General features: G+C 40.6%; 1 long non-coding RNA gene across 1 annotated transcript in view; it reads left to right on the forward strand.

The window, feature by feature from the left end:
* LOC143678887 (uncharacterized) overlaps positions 1-24,145 on the forward strand; it is an 84,621-nt gene that overhangs the window by 51,116 nt on the left and 9,360 nt on the right. The window contains exon 5 of the long non-coding RNA XR_013173461.1: positions 13,790-13,890. This is a non-coding gene — a long non-coding RNA (uncharacterized LOC143678887). The remainder of the gene's footprint in view (positions 1-13,789; positions 13,891-24,145) is intronic.

Consider the following 24,145-nt stretch of genomic DNA (forward strand, 5'->3'; position numbering starts at 1 on the left):
ATTCCCCTCCATTCAGCTGGCGATTCAAATGTCACTTCCTCACTGAAGCCTTCCCTGCTCAACTGCTTCATCAGGTTGCTGGATTGCATTACTTTGCTTTATTCTCTTCATAGCACTTGCTACTGTTGCAAATGGTTTATTGGTTTTGTTTGTTGTTTTGTTTGTTTTGCTTATTTTGCTTTTAGTCTGTCTCTCCTACTAGGATGTAAGCAGTGACCTTGTCTGAATTGATCTCTAGAACAAGGTCTGGCACCAAGGAGGTATTTCAGTGTTTAGTGAATTGATGAGCTTTCTCCTTTTAAGATGTGAAGTATCCTGGGCAAGTCATACATGAAGTCTTAATCAGTCATTAATAGCTTGTTGTGAGTTTGTTTATCGCTTCTTTCCAGGGCCCCAGTTAGCAGGGATTCATGACTATCTCTAGCAGCCCAGTGGAAGAAACAAAGAAGGATTAATGAGGATTGCAGATTGGCAAAGAGGTTTTGCTTTGGGGAGTTCAGGGAGAGAGAGCCTTGGATGGGGGAGCAGGGGGCAGGGGTAAGAAATGCCTGAAAGAGGATGCAGGCAGGTAGAAGACATCTGAAAGAGCTCTGGGAGAGGAGAGCAGTTGGTCTTTGTGACACCTTTCTCTATTCTCACTGGCTCATGCAAAGCTGACCCCCCAACTTAGATGTGACCTTCTTTCCTCAACATCACCTGTGCATTACCCGCCCTTGGCTGGCAGGATTCTTGTCACCCTGTGCCACTTACTCAAAGGAAATTCAGCAAAAGTACATAATTAATTACTAGATGTAGACTGGAGCAGGAATCTAAAAAAAAAGGGGGATTCCTAAGAACTTAGCAGCCCTGACTTCTAGAATCCCTCATGGGGTGAAGCTAAAGCAAGAAAAAGGGAGAGAAGAGTGAGAGGCCAAGGGGATGGGACAGGCGATGGAGAGAGAAGCTCCTTGAGGAGTCAAATAAGAATGATGACAAGGGCTTCTGCAAATAATTAGCAACAGTGGCAGCTCTATTCAGGAGGGAGGAATGAATAAATCTTAGAACCACCTTTCAACAGCCAGGTGGGAAGGACTTAGCAGGCAGCACCTCCGGTAGACGGCGCCACTCACAGCAGCATAGTGAGACAAGGCAGAGGTTGGATTTTGCTGAGTTTCTTATAACATCTCAGAGTCTCTGTTGAATTTCTTCTGGGATAATGCTGTGTCCTTCCCATCTGAATAGTCTGCAGGTCTGTGGCACAGAGTTACATAAGGCATATGCAGAGAAATAACAGGATTTCTGGGAGGTAGATCTTAAAGTCTTACTTTTTAAAAACTGCATTGCTAAATTTAGGGAAATGATTCAGAGACACCCCCACTCCATCACATGCACACCTCTCTGCCTAGTGTTCTTTGCACGTTTAACTCTTCTTGGTATTTTATTTTTTTATGTGGTCTCAGCAGAGGGCCTTGCATTCGTCCGCAAGAGTTATTGCTGTAGGGAACAATGGCCTTTTTTTAGGTGAAGAGATAGCTCGGCCTAGCATGAATAAAATATGAGGCAGGGTGTGACATATTTTCAGGCGGATCAGAAGTTTGGGAACTGCGTGGCTCATGAGGGAAATGTGTTCCTTCTCTAAGAGCCTGGGGAGGTTTAGAGTAATACTTCCTGCCAATCAAAGGGAATCAATCTTTGAAATGTCAAAACTGTCAGATCCATGCTATTGACTAGATCATTTATTTCTTAACTGTTGCCTGGAAGGCTCTGGGCTGGTCATGTACGGATAATGGGCAGTAAGGAGATGTCCGGGTTCAAATCCCAGATCTGTTACAGGTCAGCCAAGTCTTTCTAGCGCAGCTTTTCCTCTCTTGATCTCTTTTTTCTCATCTGTAAAATGATAAGGTTGGATTGGATTGGTCCTTCCCAAATGCTTCCATGGAATTCTAGTGGGAATGCGCAGTACATCCTTTTATCCCTTCTTTTAGTCATTCTCAAGGTTCAGTAGCACTTTAAAGACTTTACTGGGTCCTGTAAAAAGAAAAAGTCATTAATCAAATTATTTTCAAAACCAAATTGTCCATGAGGCAGGTCCCCTGCACCACTCTTCTTCCTGCCTCCCCCCGAACCTCCCCCTCTCCCAGACAACTGTTCAGCCTCTATTTCATTTGGCTCTCATGTCCTAAAGAACACATTTTTGGAAATCCTAAACTAGATGACTTGTTGATGACCTTATGTGCTGCTTCTAAATTTAGCTCAGATCTCCCACCAAGGCCTACTTCTCGCCACCACGGGCTAGGTGCAATGAGAGTAGACTTGTCCCAGCCTGCGAGTTACTTACATTCTTGGTCTATTTTTTCCATGTGGTAGAAAAGCAGGTTGTCTAGTTAGCTGATGACATTACTCTGAGTATGAGCAGGGTGCCCCAAAAGTTAAGGTTTCCTTATTGTTAGTTGACTGATAAATGAAGAGCTTGCCCCAAGTCCTTAATTGTGAGTTCCTCAGCAATATGTGCATGATGCAACATTGAAGGAAAACGTGCATTGTTTCCCGACCCATCCCCTAGCTCCTGGGCTGAGAGAGCCCTATCCTGGTTCTGGCTGTGTTCCCTATAATCAAGTGTGGCTATTAGGGGATTAGCTGATGGCAGTCAAGCGTGAAGCAGATGGTGGCAGGAGCTTCTGTGCATAAGTGACATGTCTGAAATCCATTTGAGGAAAATATATTTGAGTAGAGAGCAGGAAGACTCTGTTTGACAGTGGAGCAGCTTAAAAATCTATTCTAGTGCATTTTATCAAAACATTCCTCTGACTTGGGATTCTCTTCAGGGCAAAGCAACTGCAAATCTGCCTCAGGCTTTACAGCTAATGGTACCACCCACCAGGTCTCCATATGGCCTCATGACTAAGGACATTTGTTCTAACTTTAAAGTGGCCTCCTCACTGTGCCATAAGCACAATGGTACATATCAAGCTATTCGAGTTACTACTTACGGGCAGAAGCTACACGTTGAAAGAGCCGGCAGAGAAGACGATACCTCGGATGCACTGATGTTAGAACACGTATGACATTTGGAGTATCTCCCAAATAACAACGGTGACACCTTCAATGAGCACTTGGAAACACAGCCCTTCTGTGCCCTTCTTCCCATACAGTGTTAACAGAGGCGGCATTTCATTGGAGGAGCAGTAAATGAAAATGCAAAAAAAAAAAAAAAAGAAACAAAGATGTGGGGAGACTGCGGGAAGGAAGGAAGGTGAAGAAGACAACTTATGCACAACAGGACTAAAGGATGACAAAACTGAGTAAATGGATATTGGAGAGAAATTTCTGGAGTAGAGATGTATTCCATTTGGCCTAATGCCCCTCCCCCGCCCCGCCCCCATATGTGTGGCAGCAGGCAAAAGTGAACATTGTTCCCTAAAAGGAGAGTGGGCTGTTAGAAGAGAGAAGTAGGAGAGAGAAATAGCAGCTTTTATAAAAGCCGTGGTGCTTTGTCCTCAAATGGACCATCACTTGAAGGCAAGCGCTGCAGGGCACCGTGCTAAAACCTCCTTCCTTCCTCCAGGAAGGGAGGGGGCTAGATTTCCTAATTAGCCTTTCTCGTCTCATTCTGTGAAGCTGCAGCTTTGGCAGTCTACTCTCTTTCAGGGAAAAAAGGCAAGGAGACCCGGGGAGGCAGCTTTCTCTGCTTAGAGCCAGCCTCTGCGTGGTATTGGCCCCACGAGGACTTTCGGTCCCCAGAGTGCCAGCCGGGCCAATCAGCTGCTAAATCTGAACTCCAGAACCCCTTTTCAGACTGTCACCTCCTCCCCTTCTCGGTCCTCCTCTCACAACGCTAGTTTCTCAGTCTTTGTTGAGACCTTGGGTTTTTTCTCTCTTCCTCCTTCCCGTCTTGGCCCCACCTCCTCATTGCCCTGTTCAGACTCACGACCCTTGTCCTCAGAAACTGTTTCATCAGCATTAATACAACTTCATGTTTTTGTCTCTACTCTGCAATCACTATGCAGACTGCCAACTCCAAGGAACTCCAGCCATACTTTTTTTTTTTTCTTGCTTGGACGGCTGATTGCTAGAGAAAAATCTTTTTTCTCTTGATGTTCCTCTCTCCATTTCCCTGCAGAGGGTATCTGGTATTTCACTTCTTTCCCCTCCCTTTCTCACTCCTGCCCTCCCCAATCCCCTCTCCTTACCTAATAGAGAGAGGGGTTGAAGAGGAGAAGAAAAGCGAGGAATTAGCAAGTTGGCCAAAGTAAGCTGGCCTCTTTGGGTGAAGAAGTCAGTGAAAAATCCCAGTAGGGAAACGTATAGGGCTTTTATAAACCAAAGGGCATGATGTTCACTCTGAAGTTATTTTGTCAGTCAGATAAGTACCCCATCTTTACTCCCCATCAAATGCCTGTGTGGCTTCTACTACAAAAACACGTGACTTGTGAGAATGCTGCGGTGCACAATTTGATGAAGGAGCAAAGGATTTTTTTAGATCTGGGGCTGTGAACAAGTTGCTTAAACTCTTTGAGCCCAAGTTAACTTCCTTTTCTGTAAAAGGAGGAATAAAGAAATCCCTTGTAGGGTTATTAGGTTTAAATGACACTGTGAGTCATTTAAACACAGAAAACACTCAGTAAATGTTAGTTCTTTCTACTATCGCTCATCTCCATCTTATTCCTCATCTTTTTTTTTTTTTGACATTGTTCCACCAACCATCCATTATTTTTATATCTTCTTATTCTATCAATATCATTGTATAAATATGCTCAAAACTCTCTCTTAAGGAGGAGTGAGGGGTATGGGATGTATGAGTTTTTTCTTTTTCCTTTTTATTTCTTTTTCTGGAGTGATGTAAATGTTCTAAAAAAAATCATGATGATGAATATACAACTACGTGATGATATTGTGAGCCATTGATTGTACACCATGCATGGAATGTTTGTATGTTAAGAATTTTTGTGTTTGTATGTTGTTTCATCAATAAAAATATTTAAAAAGAAAATGAAAACAAACAAAAACTCTCTTATAAGACCTGTGTTCCCTACTGCCCTTCTCCTCTCCAAAGTGAAAAATCTTAATACAATCATCTAAATCACATTGACTTCCTCACGGCCCAATCAGTCCCTGATTCCTTACGCAATGGCTTCACCCCAACACGCTACTGAAATTTCTCTTGCTCAGGTCACTGAAGACCTTCAAACGGTCAGATCCTGTGGACTCTGTTCGGCCCCTTTTTATTTGAACTTTTGGTGACATTTGCATTATGATCACTCCCTCTTCTCTTGGAGGCATGGACCACCCCACCTCCAGCCCACAGGGCACCAGCCTCTGTTCCTCCCCAGTGTCCTTCTTCTGTGGCCTCTCAAATGCTGTGCCCCCTCGACCCCCGCTGACCCTCTAAAATTCATACCCTATATTATTTTCCTTATTCACCACCAACTCCTCAGCCACCATCCATATATTGATGACCCTAAAATGATTTCTCTGATCTCTCTTAAGCACTCTGCCCAGTTTTCTGACAGCCTACCACTCTAAGTCAGGAAGCATTTATTGGAGCACATATGATGTTCTAGACTTTGTACCAGGGGAATAAAGGAAATAAAGGGAAGTGAAGCATTCCCTTTATGCTATGCTAAGGAGCATATGCTAAGAAGGTCCTACGTGTTTGGACTAGGTCCCAACTTCCCCACATATTCCCAACTCCATGAACAACGATAAGGGGGAGCCCCACGCTTTCAAAGAAGCTTCATTCCTTCCCAACAGAGGTTAAGAGTAAGCTCTACACTAAAACTAAGACTCCAGACCTCCTGCCTGCCAAGGGGATATCTCCTTGAATATCCCCTCATTTCTCCCGTCCCTCTCATTTCACTGCATTTGCTTGGCAAATCTCCAAATGTGATATTTCTAACTCTTTGCCCTTTCTGGCCTATGGACGGAGGCACCTGGAAGCAGCTGGCAGCAGCTGGAAGCAGCCGGAAGCACACACATAACCATGCTGACTGGCCTTGCTTTAAAGTCATGCCATGACCTCAAGTGGGCCCTCAGCGCTGCCCAGCAACCACACTGTTTCCTAAGAACACTGGGGAAACCTCCCACACTGCGAGACGATTATTTCATACCCTCTCTTTCTCCTCACACATCTGACACCTCTGCCTCCATTCTCTCAGCAGACAACCTTGCTTCTTCCTTTCCTGATGAAATGGAGCCATTGGAAAAGAGCTTACACAAATCCCCCCCCCCAACCCCCCCCCCCCACCTACCATCCATCTGCACTCACAGACTCGGCCTCCTTCCTGTTAGGAAAGATGAACTCTCTATTGTCCTGTGTGATGCCAATCCCTCCCTTCTGTAATGAAGACAACCAGACTGGGATGAATTGAGGGTGCAGGTCTCTGCATTTGTGTGGCAGGGGGAGGGGGGGATGTTGCTGCCAATTTCTTGCTGTTATAAATAGGACGGTTATGAGTATCTTAATGGCTAGATTTTAATTTTGAATTTTGGATTATTTCCGTAGGATGGATTCCCCAAAAGTAAAAGGATGGGGGCAAACTTTATTATTATTATCTATAATTTCATAATGAAAGAGAAAGAGAGATTGGGGAAATAAGCAGTTTCTGTCTCATTGTTGGTTATGATGGGGAAAAAAGTAATCTTAGGAAACTCAAACTTTAATAGAACTAAGTTACCATAAAAACATAAATAATATTTAGGTAACGTGTCTGAGTTTATATGTTATAATGCATTCAATTCAAATATCCTTTATATCCATTCCTTTCTCCGCTAAAATGGTCAGTTTTTTATGTTTAGAGTTTTACTCTGAAATAACCAAAGAACACAGCAATAGAAAGTTAAAATATTCATTTCTACTTGTACTATTTGGCCAATTTGCAGAAAAAAATTCTGGAAAAGGATTTCAATTATGTGATTCTCTCATAAATAAATATTTGTGAAATTGAATTACTAAACCTTCATATTCTAAGATCTGCACAAATATGTAGATAAGCCCTGTGAATCCTTTTCTAATATTTCAAATAAACCATGTATGCTGAGCATCTTCCTGTTGTATTTAAACAGATTTCTATTATTTATGGTGTTCTAGTTTGCAAGCTGCCGGAATGCAATATATCAGAAACGGAGTGGCTTTATAAAGGGGAATTTAATAAGTTAGTTTACAGTTCTAAGGCTGAGAAAATGTTCCAGTTAAAACAAGTCTATAGGGTGACACGATGGTGGCGCAGTGGCATGGTTCTTGCCTGCCATGCTGGAGACCCAGGTTCGTTTCCCAGTGCCTGCCCACGCCAAACAAACAAACAAACAAACAAGTCTATAGAAATGTCCAATCTAAGGCATCTAGGGAAAGATACCTTGGTTCAAGAAGGCCAATGAAGTTCAGGGTTTCTCTCTCAAGTGAGATGGCACATGGCGAACACAGTCAGGGTTTCTCTCTCATCTGGAAAGGAACGTGGTGAACATGGCATCATCTGCTAGCTTTCTCTCCTGGCTTCCTGTTTCATGAAGCTCCCCAGGAGGCATTTTCCTTCTTCATCTCCAAAGTTCCCTGGCTGGTGGACTCTCTGCTTCTCGTGGCTGTGTCATTCTCTCTGCTCTCTTGGAAACTCTAGCTTTCTCCAAAATGTTTCTTCTTTTATAAGTAAATAATCAGTAAAATAATCAAGACCCACCTGGAATGGGTGGAGACATGCTTAATCTAGTTTAACACCCACTCTTGAGTGAATCACATCTCTACAGTGATAATCTTAGAGTTTCCAACATACAGTACTGAATAGGGGTCCCTTTACAAAATGGGATTAAGATTCAATATGGCTTCTCCAGGGTACATACATCCTTTCAAATCAGCACATATAGGAAGCAATGTCAACTCTCCCCTCTAATTATTTTGTGCCAATAAATAATTATTTATTGTTTATAAATAATTAACAATTATTTATAATTTTTCCATTTTAAAAGCAATATATCTCTAGTTAAACTAGATTTATCATTTACTTAAAAAAAGAAAAAAAAACAACTTTTCTCTGACTCTAAGCCTGGTAAAGTCCCAGTGAAGAAATAAAAATGCATAAGTCCACAAGGAACAACAAAAACATAGAAGGAAACCATAGATAAGAGATTTTGGAAGTTTTAGAAGATGGAAGTTAGTTGGAAAGAACAGTGACTGACTTAGCAGAGTGGAGTAAATATAACCTCTTGTGTGTCTTCAGAGAAAAAGGTGACTTGCCCAATAGATCCTCAGAGATCTTAGCATCGAGACTCAGGCACCACCAAAGCTGAGGGTGAGGTACAGGACTGACTGAATAGGGGCTTGGGTGAAATTCATACAAGGAGAGTTGGCTTCTCCCAGGTTTCCTTCCGAAAACTACAAAACCTGACAGTCAACCCGTGCAAAAGACCAGAAGTTGATTGTCCAGTGAAACTGACTAAGAGGAATGCCAGACGTGGGGATACCAGGCACTGAAAACGGGGGAAGTTAGTGAAAGTTTTCATTTTAAAATGTAGATATTTTTCCCATCTTGCTCCCAGGACTCAGACAGTCAGGCATGTGTGTCATCTCACCCTCCAGTCAGGAAATTGGAGCATTCTCTATTGGGATATTGAACAGCCCCGAAGAAATGACTTTCATAAATTAACATAAGTGGGTCTCCTAATGAAAAGCTGGCCCCATCCTCTGGTAAAATTCAACAGTCTACAAGTTGCATATGCCATGCAATAGATTTCTATAGAATTTTTGGAGCTGTGTTTTAACATTGAATAGTCAAAAATTATGAGACATTTAAGAAGAAACTCTAACATAAAAAAGAAAAATGGGAAAAAGGAATCAGAATAAAAGCAAACACTATGCAAAGAACAGAAGAATCACTATGATCTCCTGAGAAATGAGGAAAAAATATTACATTCATGAATCAAAATAGAATAATATGAAAAAGGAACTGTACTAAAATGATATCCTATGTTGTATTATCAAACCCTCAAGTTTCAATGACTTAGGACAACAAAAGTTTATTTTTCACATATACCAAGTCCAAAGCAAACAACTGCATTCTTTTTTATCTGGGACTCAGACATCCAGGCCCTTTTGATTTTGTGATGGCTCCGTCTTCACATGTAGCTCACCAGGACATCACTGCTGAAGGAAAGAGGGACGGACCTGGCAGCACCTTGTAACTGCCTCTGCTTAGGAGTGACATTTATCAACAAATTGTTACTCCATTATCCCAGCACAATCCCTGAAACAGATCCATTATGTACCTCATATATAACACAGAAATTATTATATGTAAATATATTCTATTTTTGAGCTATTTTTCACTGTTATGTTTTCTGTTGGTTCAGAACTGTTCCGTTTTAATTACTGTGGTTTATATTTTGACATCTGTGAGTTGAAGTTTCTCCCTTTTTTCTATCATTTGCTTGTTCATTCTTCTAAATGAACTTTAAAATCATTTTGTCAGGAACCGCCCCCAATATTGCGATTTTTATTGGAATTGCATTAATGCCAAGGAGGTAGAAAATATTTTTCGGCTTTTCAAATCAGAATATGGTATGCTTCTCCATTTATATTTATTTATAAAATTTTGAAGTTTCTTTTTAATACTTGTATTAAAGTTTCTCTTTAATATTTTAATAATGTCGAAGAGGCAGAAAATATTATTTGGCTTTTCAAATCAGAATATGGTATGTATCTCCATTTCTATTTATAAAATTTTGAAGTTCCTTTTTAATACTTACAGCACTTAGTTAAATATTGACTGTTTAATAATGTTTACCACTGTCATTGTGGTATTGTACATAAGAAGTTCAATGGAGACAGAATAAAAGGCAGTAAAAAGCCAACTTATGAACAGAGGAAAATGAAAGCAGGTGTGAGTGCCAATGTTTAATTAATGAACTGACTATTTTAAACCAAGTTTTATACATTTTAATAGACTGTTTTGCAAACTGAGTCGACTTTTTTGTGGTTGGTTTCTTATTGTTCCTTTAATGTTTACCTCATATTCCCGTGCACACGTCTGTTTACAGGGTGTGGGATTGGGGTAGTCCCTGCCAGGGGTATCTGGAGATTCAGAGATAAAATTATTCACATGAGAAGAAGGTCCATAGTTCATACTTGTTGATTCGAGTGCAATGCTGAGGTTAATTCAGGTGGTCTCCTGTGATCCTGTAGTGAAGAACACCCTAACCTTTTAAACAAAGGACCCCCTGTAACAAAGAATATCTAGCCAAAAATATCAGCACTGCTAAGGTTGAGAAGCCTTGGCTTAGACCTCCTATTGGACAGTCTGGCACCGCGTGTCCCTCTCATTCAACTCTGAGTCCCCAGCACCCAGCAAGGTGCTTGGCAACTAAGGGTACCACACATATTGGTTAAAAGAGTGGGTGAAAGGATAGATGCATTTTTCTATACATATAGTTTTAGCTAAGAGAAGGGGTATGGAGCACTTGTCAGATATTATAAGAATTATATGACTTCCAGTCTCTGACTGGGTGTTCTCTGGAAAGTCAATTAACCTTTCTATACCCGATTTTTTTGTCTAAGAGTAGAAATGGTATTAACAGCATTGTGGGGAAATTTGACAGTAGGAAATGTTATAGATAAAGTATTCAGCCTGGTGACTGGCACAGAGCACGAAGCCAATACGTATACATATATATATATAATACTGGCTGTAATAAAAGCTATCTCAGGTCAATTTCCTTAGAAGTGAGCCTACGATCAAAATTGTTGCTCAAATGTACTGGGGAGTGAGATGGTGGTGTAGGGAGGTATGGAATTTAATTAGTTTCTAGAGCAGCCAGTAGATATCCAGAAACTGTCTGAAGCAACTGTTTAGGGGACATCTGTGACCAGATGCGCATTGTACACCAGTCTGAAAGGGGTGGGAGGGCGGGAGCTCACAGCACAGAACTGAGAGTAAAGCCCCCAGCTGTGGAGGCTGGCGCCCCTCCCCCATTGCCAAGGCAGGTGGCTGGAGACACTTCCTGGTGGGGAAATAGAGGCAGACTCTACTAGAAGCAGGAGAAGGTAGATCAACCAAGCTCCAACTGTGGTTTTAATCAAATAATGTATTGGGGAGATGTGCTCAAGAGAAGGAGAGTAAAGGCTAAAGGTCAGAGAAACAATAAGCTAAGCAAGAGGTGGTCTCGGCTGGAGACTAGCTTCATTCTGACCCTAAGGAAAGCAAGTTGTACCACAAAAGTGGTCTTCTCTTGTCAATCGCTCATTGGCCAAGACATATCCCTGGGAATAAATTGTGTCACCTCCTGGGCAATGTAGCTCCCATTGCACAAGGACCAGTTCTTGGAAGAAGGGGACAACAGTGTATTATTATCTAAAAACACTCACACAGCTGGTGCATGGGTGTACTACAACTTTCCTACTAAGACTTGCCAGAGGCTCTACTCAGCATCTTCCTCCAACTTGAGTCCCTGAAATCAACCAAGTAATATGGACTAAGTAGCTGGGCTGCTTGTACCACAGCTTGGGCCAGCTGCAGAGCCAGATCTTGTTATGGACCCCATTCCTGCAGTGACTTGCAGTAAACTCTCCAAATGCATTAAATGCCGTATCAAAAAGAAATGAGGCCTACCAAGCATCATCACACTTCCTTCTTAGTTGTGGGAGATGCAAGATCCGATAACTTAGCCTTTATTTTGGAAAGGATGTCATCGCATGCCCTAGATCCTTAGGTCACAGAAAACTTCACTGATATGGTGGGCCTCTGAAATTTCGTAATGTTTATCTTCTACCCCATGGAGCACATGTATTTTATATCCAGAGTATTTGTCACTTCTTTCTCATCTGGTTTGACTAGGGTGATGTCGTCAATTTAGTTGACCAATTGGATATTCTGCTGAATGGTCAGACTGTCCAGGATGCTTGATGCTACACTTTGACAAACAGCAGAGAATAAATATACACACAGGCAAAACTATGGATGTACAGTGTTCAGAATGGGAAATGTTTCTGATCTTCCTTCCTGATATGTCCATCAGATCAATAGCTGCATACCATGCACCTGGAGTTGTATTAATTTACTTTTATAAAGATATCACATTTAGCACCACAACTGCCATTAGGGTACTATTTGGTTTATATGTAGTAGTCTAACGTCATTGGCCATGATCTATCTGATTTACAGGGACCAGACTAGTGAATTAATGGGAATATTATGGTGTGGTGTCAGGCCTGAAATTGAGTTTCAATATTAAGTGCTGCTTTGATATCTGATGAAGTCAAAGGGCCTAGCCACAAGTTCCCCTCCCCCTCTGCTCCTGCAGACAAGATCCCACAGCCAAACAACACTCCTTATCAAGGGAACCAGACACAGTGCCTTCTCATCTCCAAAGAGTAGGCTTCAGTTCTCTGCCAATCTGCCAACTTATTCCAACAGACCAATCAGATCCTCCCATGGGAACCAGAAGACAACCTATCCTCTTTTTTCCTACAAAGCCTGCCTCCCACAGCCCTTGCATGTTTACTCTGTTACCAAGAGCAATCACCCTGTAAGCATGGTGTGTGGGCTCCTCCTTCCCCAAGCTATGAATGTGTATGACTAATAAACTTCTGTCAATCTCATCTGACTAGTATGAGGTGTTGTGTGTTTGGTCAACCTCAGAACTTAGGGAAGAGTTTCTTCCACCATCGATAAGGAGAAAGGAGGTGAACAAGGCAAATAGAGACCACCACATCTGCATCCTTTAGATGCCATTGCCCTCGTATGCAATATTTTAAAACACTCTTGGTGCAGTGGTTGGGGGTAGGGAGTTTCAAGGGCTTCAAGTTGGTCTTTCCTACTGCAGGAGTTCTTACTGTATAGATCAAGGAATGAAAGTGATGGTTCTGTCAAATGCTAATGTGTATTTTTCAATTACAAATTTGGAGACAGAGGTGATGACCACAGTGTGGGTCTGTGGATCTATTGGATTCACTGTGAGTGGATCCAGGCCAAGATGCCATTTGTTTCCTGAGCCCCATATGCCCATGTCTAACGGGAGTGCCATGTTGGTGCTTTGAGCCCTGGATATCAGCAGCAACTCAAACCCTTAATCTAACAAATCCTGAAAGAGCCGGATAAATGACCAAAGGCCTCTTTGGGGAAGGCCTGGGGAAATAACTGTTGTATATACTTGCCATTGTGTTGAAATGTCCTTTCTCATGGGGATCTAACCTCCAGTTCAGTCAATGGGTTCATTCAATTTCCTGAGCGCTGGAAACTGGCCAAGAGTTTATGACTTTCTAAAGGGGTAGAAGACTTCAGTTTCTTCTCATGTATGTTCATATAACCCTCACTGATCGGGATGTAGTAAAATAGTTCCCTTGAGAGTAGGCATTTGTTAAGGAGAACAGAATACTCTGCACGTTATTTCAAAATGGTTACAATCCCCACCCCACCCCCGCCAGAAGCATGAGGCTATTTTTCTCCTATTCCCATGGTAAGTACCGGACTGGGCCTCCAGGAGTTTTTCTCTCTCAGGCACCCCTGGTCTTAGTCTCCAGCAATTAGTCAATTAACCTTTAAATATCCTTCCCTGATGCCAGGTCCAGGTGCAGTTTCTGCTCCTGGCAATTTGTGATTCTATGTTTCTGCTATCTCCCCAGTTTTAGGGAGAGCAGTTTGTCCTGTGATTCATTCTCTGAAGGCTCTAAGGAGAGTAGTTGATTTTCAGATTTTCAGCTTTTTTTGTGTTGTGAGGACAGGAGTGACAGTTTCCAAACTCTTTACATGTCAGACTGGAAATGGAAATTCTGCTTATCCATTCTTGATCTATTTGATTGTGTATTAAGCAGTGTCTCTCTTGTGCCCAGGAACACCATGTTCTCGTCATCTCCAGCGATCCCAGCCGGGTAGGTGCTTCTGGCTACCATTCTGACCTTGCTGTCCATTATGGGAGTTATGCTTCTGAAATGTAAGTGCTGCCACCTGGCCTTGGCATTGCTAGAATCCTATCATCCTCATCACTACTAGGGATTCCAACTCTGTAATAACATGTTCTACCATCAGTCAAGGTTTTCAAAAGAGCTATTACTGAGTCTGTGAAGTGCCCTCCTCAGAGTACTCCTTATTGCCTTGCTGAATGGAGTGGCCTTCTATAGACTAGATCCATTCCAGCACATTCATTTCTCTGAGCCTTCTTATTCCTTCCTCCACCATTTGCTGCAGTGATTCTTGCACTTTTACTTTACTTCGTGTAGATCGTTGTTTTTTACAAGCTTCTGAGAGCTATTCCAGCAGCAATGTTGAGTCATTTCCTAAGTTCCATTCTTTCTGCTATGGTGAAGTGCCCCAATCTCCACAAACTTTCCCTTAACCGGCTTTCTATTCCATTCCCCTTGATCAAGCACTCTCAGGTCCTCTCTTAGATACACTCGTCTGGCTTCTGTTAGTAAACTTTTCGCAGATTCTGCAGCTCCACTGATATATAATACATCCTCTCCCTTGGCAGGTCCAACACTTTCCTGATTGGGTTATGCTGAGATTGGATCCAAGTCATGGATCTGTGTGAGGTGTTCAGGTGGGAACATATTGTGAAAAGCACTCTTTATAGTATTATTTAAAGTCCCTTTACAATTTTCATGCAAGTTAGGAGAGGTGGGGTGAGGCTGGGATCTCTAGCTTCAACAATGGAAATAGGATACTTCTTCAGCGTCAGAGGGTTCAGGGAAATCTGGGGATTCAAAATGCATCTCTGCAGATATGCCTATCTTAATTCTCAGGTTACCACTCTTTCCCTATCAAGGCCCTGACTTGGGCTTTGGAGAATGACTGAAACTGAGAATTCAGCCTCCTCAGGGCTGATCTTAAACTGTTTCTGTCTCCCCTTTCCCTCCCCCGGCTGCAAGAGCTGAAGCCACCTGATTCTCATGCTTTGCTTTAAACTTTTGACTAATAAGTCTGAGCCTGTAATTTTCCCTCTTCAGCTATCCATCTAATTCCAGAGACCTCTGAAATGCCTGGGACATTTGAGACACCAGATAGTGTAGTCCCTTCCACCTGAATCCCATCCCAGCTCATTACAGATTAGTTATACTCACCCTACTGGAGCGTGCCAGAAACTACTACCACCACCATTCTACCAACTCCAGTGGGGTGGCTCTCACTGCTGTTGGCCAGCAGCTCCAGAGTCCCATCCTTAAGGTCTGCTTTCTAAGACCACCTCTGATAGCAACTGTCTTGAGTTGGGTGCTCTAGCAACTCAACTAGACTGAGTTGGAGATTCTTGGAAGTGATTTATTGATAAAGTGCTCCCAGGATAAGGGGAGAGAGAGAGAGAGGCAGGATGAAATGGAAGTGAAAAGCTAAACAAGGGTATGATCTGTGCTGAAGGCTGGTTTCACTTTGCTTCCTCAGGGAAGCTTAAATTGTTTCACAAAACATCCCACCATGGAGCAAGTAGGCCAGCAGTTGGTACGTCTGTTGTCATTGGCTGAGATTTGCACTAGGACATGGTTTCTTCCTAGCAAGGAGACTCCCTCTTTGACTGAGGTCTATTTTCTGGAGAAGGGTCAGCTCTACTTTGTTACCAGCCAATGTAAACAGCAGGTGGGGGATTTGCACACTGGCCTGTAAACAGACTATCCAGGTTGGAAACCAATAGAATCCATTACACTAATATTTAATGAGTGCATACTCTATGCTAAACCCTTTGTCATTGGATGTCTTATTTAAGCCTCACAGCAACACTATGTAGGGGGTATTAGGATTATGCCATTTTAAAGAAAAGAAAAATTAAGCTTGAAAGTTTAGGGACAACGAGGGTTCATGTTTTCAGGTGTAATAGTCTTGTGAAGCAATTGGAATACTTAAGTTGTATTTGTAAAAATGGGTACACACAGAATTCGTTGATGTTCATACCTTTGGAAGTTTAAAGTGGGGACGGTAGAGTCAGCCAATCAGATTAAATCCTGTAAGTTCCATGCAATAACATTGCCTCCTGAATGTAATTGTGAATCTTATTTGCTAAATATCATTGACCTCATAAGCTGATCGTATATATATATATATATATATATATATATATATATATAGATCAAGATGCATATTGATAAGTTGCCAGTAATATTTAATTAACTGAAACATTTAATTTCTCAACTGCTTTGGGAACAGTGTTAACATTACTAAGAAATTCTCTGTTAAGTAAAGGAAAGGCCAGAAACCCAGTCTAAATATAGAATTAATAGTAATTTATTTAGTTTTAGGCTGTATGTTAAGCACTTTATGTCCATTTTCTCACTATGAAGCAGGTACTCATGGTATCCCATAATAGGGATAAGGAATCTGAGATGTTTATTATCTTGCCTCAAATCACATAACTGGAAGGGATGGGTTTGGGATTTGAACCTGAAAATATCATCTGACATCAATACCACTATCCTATGTTAGTGAGAAAATGGCACATCATTGATCCACAAATATAGAGACAATTGGTGATACGGACCTCAGTATGGATAAAGGAAATTTTCCACCTTCTCAACTCTTTTTCACATGAGCCAAATCTGAAAACTATGAAAGAGATGGAAAATTTCAAAAAACACTCATTCACCCAGTACATCACTGAGCAGGGGAACATTTCTGAGATAAGAAGGGAGAATCATTAATAATGACTTGCTAAAATAAAAAGTTATTTTTCTAGAAGCAGTGCCCTGGGCTGACACAGGATTGAATAGCTCTGACTCCATAGCTTGGGTGAGATCATCAATTGGGTTTTTCTGGCCTAGAGGGAAGATGAGTGCTTGTGGTGGGATGGGGTTATCTGTAACCAGGGAAACCATGCCAGCCACTTGCCTTGGATAGGGCTACTTCAGTATGCGACTGAGGTTTCTTTTGCTTCCTTTCCCTTCCTGTCAACTCCTACCCCCACGAGTAAATCATTTGCTGAATCCCTCTCAGCTATATTTCCTGGGGTCACTCTGAAAAAGAAAGCAAAGTCTCTCTCATCTGTTAGCCGAAGGCCACTTCTGTTGTCCTTGGACAAGTTACTCAGCCTTTCTTAGTATCAATTTCCTTATCTGTGAAATGAAAAAGCCCACCTCTTTGGATTGTTGTGGAAATAAAAACATTATACACACACACACACACACACACACACACACACATATATATATATATGTAATGCCCAGGAAAAAATAAGCTCTCCGTCAATTCAGATATCTTCCCCACACCTCACTCTATTTAAAGTAGGAAGAGAACTGGGGGAAGGGAATGTCACTTCACTGTTTAAAACTGTTGTTGGCTCTCCATGGCCTATGAGATAAAGAACAAACCTCATCAAAACGTTCCGCAGTATGCTGGCGCCATGGGATCAACAATGTCATCCTGACCAAAAGAGGAGAAAGAAGTGTAACAAATAAGATATCTGTGGCTGAAAGAGTTCAAATAGAGTCAAGAGGCTACTCTGGAGGTCACTCGTAATGCATGCCTCAGAGAGACAGTGCTGCCTATCATAACTTGCCAAACCAAACCAAAACCATTCTTGCCAATCCTAAAGAACACCCAGGGCATTATATAAGATTCTACAAAGGTTCCATGAACTAGGGTAGCTTTCTAGAAACCTACAACCTCCAGATGGGTCCCTGGACCAGATAAGTCCTGCAGCCTAGAGGGCCCAACCTCTCCAGAGCATCAGCTAGTTCTAACCCCCTACTCCATATTATTGACAGCTCCTTCCAACATGAAAAAGTTATAAAGGGTATGGCCCAGACATCCCTGAAGAGTGGGAGAAAGATCAAAGGTGATGGTGAAGTTATACAAAGAAAGTTGGGTTTAACAAATGAATATGAGTGTTGAATCATTATACTGATATTTCTTTTAGCCTCCAGTACCTTGGAACAACTAAAAGTAAAAACTTAAAATTGTGGAATTGTAACCCATACCAAACTCTGAAATCTGTTCTACAATTAATTGTTGCGATGCACTTTGAAATTTTTTGCTTTTATGTATATATGTTATTTAAAGAGAAGGAGTAGTATAATAGAGAAGAGAGGATTTAACAAACAAGTATGACTTCTGAATCATTATACTGATATATTTCTGTTGGTCTCCAGTGTTTTGGGGCAGTTAGAAAAAAAAATCGAAAAATCATGGAGCTGTAATCCATATCAAACTTTAATATTTGCTCTATAGCTGCTTGTTAAAATGTACTTGGAATTTATTATTTTTTTGTATCTATGTTATATTTCACAATGAAAAAACCAAAAACATTCCCTAGTATGGTCCCCACTTCCCTTCTCAGTCACTTTCCCACGATGCTCCAAGATGAAACTTTCAACCTAGGAACGTTCAGGGGAGCAGAGGGCCCACCTCTCAGTAGTCAGTGGACGTGCCTGCGCTTACTCACCCTTCGGCTTTTCTCATGCTGTGCTTTCCATTTACACTGGTGTCTCCCTCAGTTTTGCCCAATTCTTATCCATCATTTTAGTCTCAGAGAGTGTGGAAATCCTAAGCAAATCAAATCTCAGGAAAAATTATGGGTAAATATGACCATTCCATTCCTTCAAGGTATCTAGCCATTTTTTGTGGATCAAACTCAAAATTTAAAATTGTTCCTTAATGTTATTAAACTATCTGTCTTTTGAAATACACCTTTTATTAAAGTATAATATAAGTACAGCAAACTGGAAATCACAATGTGTGCCAGTTTAAAAGTATTATGTACCCCAGAAAAGCCATGTTTGAATCCTGATTCAATCTTGCAGAAGCAGCCATTTCTTTTAATCCTAATTCAATACTGTGGGTTGGAAACTTTTGATTAGATGATCTCCTTGTAGATGTGATGCAGCCAATTGTGGGTGTGACTTCTGATTAGCTGGAGATGTGACTCCACACATTCAAAAGTGGGTCTTGATTCGTTTACTGGAAACCTTTAAAAGAGGAAACATTTTGGAGACAGCCAGAAATGCCAGAAGCAACAGAAATAATAGAAGCCTCAGAGCCAACAGGAACTTCAGAGCAGAGCTGACAAGATGCCGACACTTGGAGAACAGAGACACAGATGTTTGCAAATGCTTGAAGCCCAGCAGACATCACCATGAGATGTTAAAAAAAGCCAGAATTTGGAGAGAGCCAAAGGAAGCCAAGAGATGAAGCCCAGCCCCAGAGAAGCAAAATGAGGAACTCCGACAGGAACAGAGGCTGAAAGCAACAGAGCCAAAGAGCAAGGGACCAGCATGCCTTCCCAGCTGACAGAGGTGTTCCAGATGCGACAGCCTTTCTTGACTTAAGATGTTTTTCCCTGGACACCTTCATTTGGGTATTTTCATAGGCTTAGAACTGTAAACTTGTGACTTATTAAATTCCCTTTATAGCAGCCGTTCATTTCTGGAATATCGCTTTCCAGCAGCTTGCAAACTAATACATGACATAAAAAATTGATAGGTTTTCACAAAGTGTACATACCCATGTACCTATCTCCCAGATCATGAAATACAGTTTTACAAATACCCAAGAAGTCTGTCCTAATCTCTACTCCCTTCCCCAAAGTTAATACTATCCTTATATTTAATATCACAAATTAGCTTTTTCCTTTCATCAAGCTTTAAATAAATGGCATCATCCAGTATTTATTCTCTTGTATATGGTTTATTTTAATCAATATCATGTTTGTGATTTTTACCCAAATTGTTGCATGTAGCCATAGTTTTTCTTTGTCATTTCTTTATAGCATTCAATCATATGAATAAACTATTATTTATTTATTTATCTATTCTATAGTTTGGGGTTATAATGAACAAGGCTCATTCTTGTACTAGTATTTTGCTCTACAGATGAATACAGTTCAGTTGGCGATATCTAGGAGAAAAGCTGCAGGGTATAGGGATTGCCTATATTCAATTTTAGTAAAAACTTCTGATTTTCCAAAGTGGTTGTACCTGTTTATACTTTTACAAACAGAGTATGAGAATTTCAAGGATTCATTTTCCTCACAAGCACTCACTGTTGTCTTTTTCATTATAGCCATTTTAGTTAATCTATAGTAGTATTTCATTGTGATTTTAATTTTAATTTTCTTGGCGACTAATCATTTTGAGCTCCTTTCATACATTTATTGAATATCCTCTTTAGTGAAGTGTCTGTTCAAGCCTTTTTTTTTTTTTTGCCTTTTTTCTACTGGGTAAAACTGTTTATCTTTAATGGTTTCAGCCCATTACTTTTGTGTTGTCAGTGATTAAAGTCTCACCTTTCCTACAGAACATTTTTCATAAGATATATGTAGAATTTCATCAGTAACTGTTTTACTATTCCCTTAGAAGATCCCAGGATTGTGGTTTCAGCAGCAGGATCTCTGAGTTTTGACCTTCTGAGGCCTCTCTTGCCACTTTGTCTGACTCCACTAAAGAAAGTTTTCATTAAAAAAAAATGGCAAGTCTTGGGAACTGAAATAAGTAATCCCAGGTGTCAGAAGATGAAAGGTTTATTTCACAGACTCAAATTCTTAAAAAGACATTTCTGGTCAATTTTTCATTTCATCAAACACAAATGTAAGTTTTCCAAGCCCTGAGCTGCGGTTCACTTACTTTAATTAACAGCCCACATGAAAAATTCCAGGACCCAAGGTTAAAAAAAAAGACTCTTTGGTGAAGTCATCGAGAAACATTCTAATGTATTTCTATATGTAAATGAAATGCATAGAAGAAAGAATCAGAGCTGGAAGGAGAAAGGGTAATTTTTTTCCATGTTTCTAACTGATGGACACAGGACAAGGTCAACTATCAAATTTTGACAGAGGACATGAGACACACATGAGATAGATCTAGATAGAGAGACTCATAATATTATCATTCTAGCCATGATGGAAAATGAATTTGAGGATTGTCCTACATCATAAATCATTTTAAAACTGTATAAAATATAAAAATATATTAAGCTAGAATTTTTAGACATTGGACAAGAGGAAGCACAGAGCAGTTGTCTTTTAGACAAGGAATGCACATGAGGTGAGCTCAATAATCACCCCAGATTTCTGCCTGGGGGCAACACAGAGAAGGAGAGCCCACAAACAAAGCAGAGGTCATGCTGAGTGGAGAAAACAAAGATTAGAGTTTGGCAATATTGAGGTGACAGGAATTTGTAGTATTAGAGAGGGAGAAGCCGTGCAACAAAAGACCCCGCAGATAGCTCCTTGATTCTTTGGGTGAAAGCTAAGTTGCACATATAAGAGGCAAGATTGCACAAAGGCATGGCACAGAATAGTTGCTAGGATCTGTGAACTCAGGGGAAATTTGAGTTTTCACGGTGCTGGAGATAGTGGAGTTCCCATCAGTCAAAAATGGAAACATTTTGCTAAACATCCCAAGTATTCAATTTCTTTTTAGAAATAAGGACCATACAATAGCATGAGGGCTACTCCAGATTTGCTCTAATAAAGCCTAAAACCAGTTTCCACAGGATCAGGAAAACTCACTAGTAAATTAACTGTTTGATAGACTATTCAACATCCTTCAAAACAGAGAGCATAATCCGAACTTTCTTCAACACAGCATTTGCTACATCTAATGTAAAATTTTATATTACTAGACATCAGAAGAGCAAACAAATGTGCTACATAATCAAGTGCAGACCCAAAGTGGGCACAGATGCTGAAATTAGCAGAAAGGAAATTTAAAACAGCTATGCTCAAGGATTTCAAGAAAACTACAGACAGAATGTGTGAACAGATGGGGAAATCTCAGGGGAGAACTGGAAACGATAGAAAAAGAATCAAATGGAAATTCTAGAAATGAAAGTACAACGTCTGAAAAGAAAAATTTAAGTGGAGGGCTTAATAGCAGATTAGAGGCTGCAAAAGAAAGAATCAGTGACTGAGACAGGTCAATAGATACTCTCTAAACAGAAGTATAGGGAGAAAAATATTGAATAAAATAAACAGAACTTTGCCAAGGGTGAATGAAACCTAATATAAGCTATGGACTATAGTTAATAATATAATCATAATTACATTGGCTCATCAATTATAACAAAGTCACCACATTAATGCAAAGTGTTAATAGTAGGGAAAACTGTGACAGAGGAGAGGAGTATATGGGAACTTTGTAATTCCTGCATGATGTTTCTGTAAACCTACAACTGCTCAAACAATCAAATAAAACCTCAGAGACACATGGGACAATAGGATCACATAAAGCAGTAGATACATAAAATAAAAGGCCCAGAGGGGTGTGTGTGGGTGGGGGTTCAGAGATGAGAAAGAGAAATTAGGGCAGAAAAACATATATGAAGAAATAATAGCAAAAAATTTTCCAAATTATTAGATAGCCATTAACTCACGGATCCAAGAATCTCAATAACCCCCAAGAAATATAAACACAAATAAAACCATATTTAGGCACATTATAGCCAAACTACTGCTAAAGGAAGATTAAAAAAAAAAAAATTTTAAAGCAGCCAGGAAAAAAAGTCACAAGACAGAAGAAAACAATGAGAAAAATTACAGCTGGTTTCTCATAAGAAACAGTGGAAGACAAAAAGACAAAGAAGCAACATTTGTAAAGTGCAGTGAAAAAAAAAATATCCCAAAATGTTCTACCTAAAATTTTTTATGTTGTGAAAATATCCTTTAAAAATGAAGGCAGGATCACACAACTAGTAAGGGGCCGCGATGGATTTCAAAACCCAGGCGGTCTGCCTGGAACTTAACTCATTATATTCAGTCCTGCCTCTGTGTGTTAGAAGATGGTATACAATAAAGCGAATTATAGCATGTTGTAATTTATACATACCAATTAAATTAAGGCATGTGAAAAAAAATGAATGCAAAGTAGAGAGATCCAATGATTTGCTGAAGTAGAATATCAGATCTAACGTAGGATAAGTGATTTTCCAGGTCAGTGAGGATCTGCTGCCTCCCGCTGGCAATTCTGAAGGTGTGGGATCTACTGCCAATTGTTTCTTACTGTGTTTAATGTGAAACTATGGAGGACCCTATTCCAGCTGGTATTGGTCCTCATAGGAAATCCCAATGCTCCATTTGCTGCCCAATGCTTGGTTGCTTCGGTGTCGACTTTGTTTCTATACTAGTCCCAGAATAAATTACTGGATCCCGTCATTATTGTGTGAACAATCACTGAACCGTCAAATTTAATTAGTTTCAGACCATTAGAAGGTCTGACACACAATTTCTTTGTTTGTCAAACAGGGTTTAATTATCGAAAGGATACGAAAGAAAAGATGCAGAATTTAGCGTCATTTTCTTAGGGCAAACATGGAGGAGTAAATTTCTAGAACCCCTCAAATTCTTACCCAGGGGAAGCAAGGTAGGTCTGAGTGAGTGGTGGTCCCATGAAAAGCTCCCCTCCAGCAGATCTGTCCAGCGGCCGATCAGGAGATGCACTTGGAGGGCCTCATCTGACAGGTGCATGAACTTGACCTCTAGCCCAGACCGTGTACATCGTGACTGCTGAGGATGGCACAGTGCGCTGAGGCCTGGACACAGAGCTCCTTTCTCTTCCTCAGCCACCCACACTTTCCAATGCTGACATAACCTGGTCTGAGAACTTTCTTGAATTGAGAGCTGCAGAACTACAGCAATGGTCTTTTACTAAGAGGTTGCTTGGAGTTATGCTAATAAGCCCTAAAACTAACCTGTTAGGATTTTTCTATTAGTTTCTATTTAATCTTTTGTAAACTGTTCAGGAATTGGGACTAGGGGCCTCCTCATAGCAGATAGACCTAGTTTCTCATGTGTTTTCTAAATCTTGGGATTCAAAATTACATAAATTCTAGGATGCTAGACCTGAAAGGGACTTCGAAGCTCATTTATTTTATTGCCCATTTTTCAACTATGAAAAAGAGGCACAAGAGACATCAACAAGTTTTCCAGGGTAGCACATTAGCTTAAGGGCAGAACTAGGTAAAAAAAAAACCTGAGCAATGTTCTAAGAAATGATCATGGTGATGAATATACAACTATGTGGTGATATTGTGAGTTATTGATTATATACGAAGAATGGAATGATCATATGGTAAGAATGTTCGTTTTTGTATGTTGTTATGTTTAAAAAAAAACCAAAACCTGGGTATCAGAGTCCTTTTTCCCACAAGATGTCATCTCAGGCCATATAACAGATTTTGTAACAGTGGCATGCCAATCTTACTTCCCTGGAAACATGCATTTCCCCCACTAATCAGTAGACAAATGTCTAATATCATTCTGCAATGGTTCTGCTTTG

The sequence above is a fragment of the Tamandua tetradactyla genome, chromosome 4 (genome assembly GCF_023851605.1).
Source record: "Tamandua tetradactyla isolate mTamTet1 chromosome 4, mTamTet1.pri, whole genome shotgun sequence".
Taxonomy (NCBI): Eukaryota; Metazoa; Chordata; class Mammalia; order Pilosa; family Myrmecophagidae; genus Tamandua; species Tamandua tetradactyla.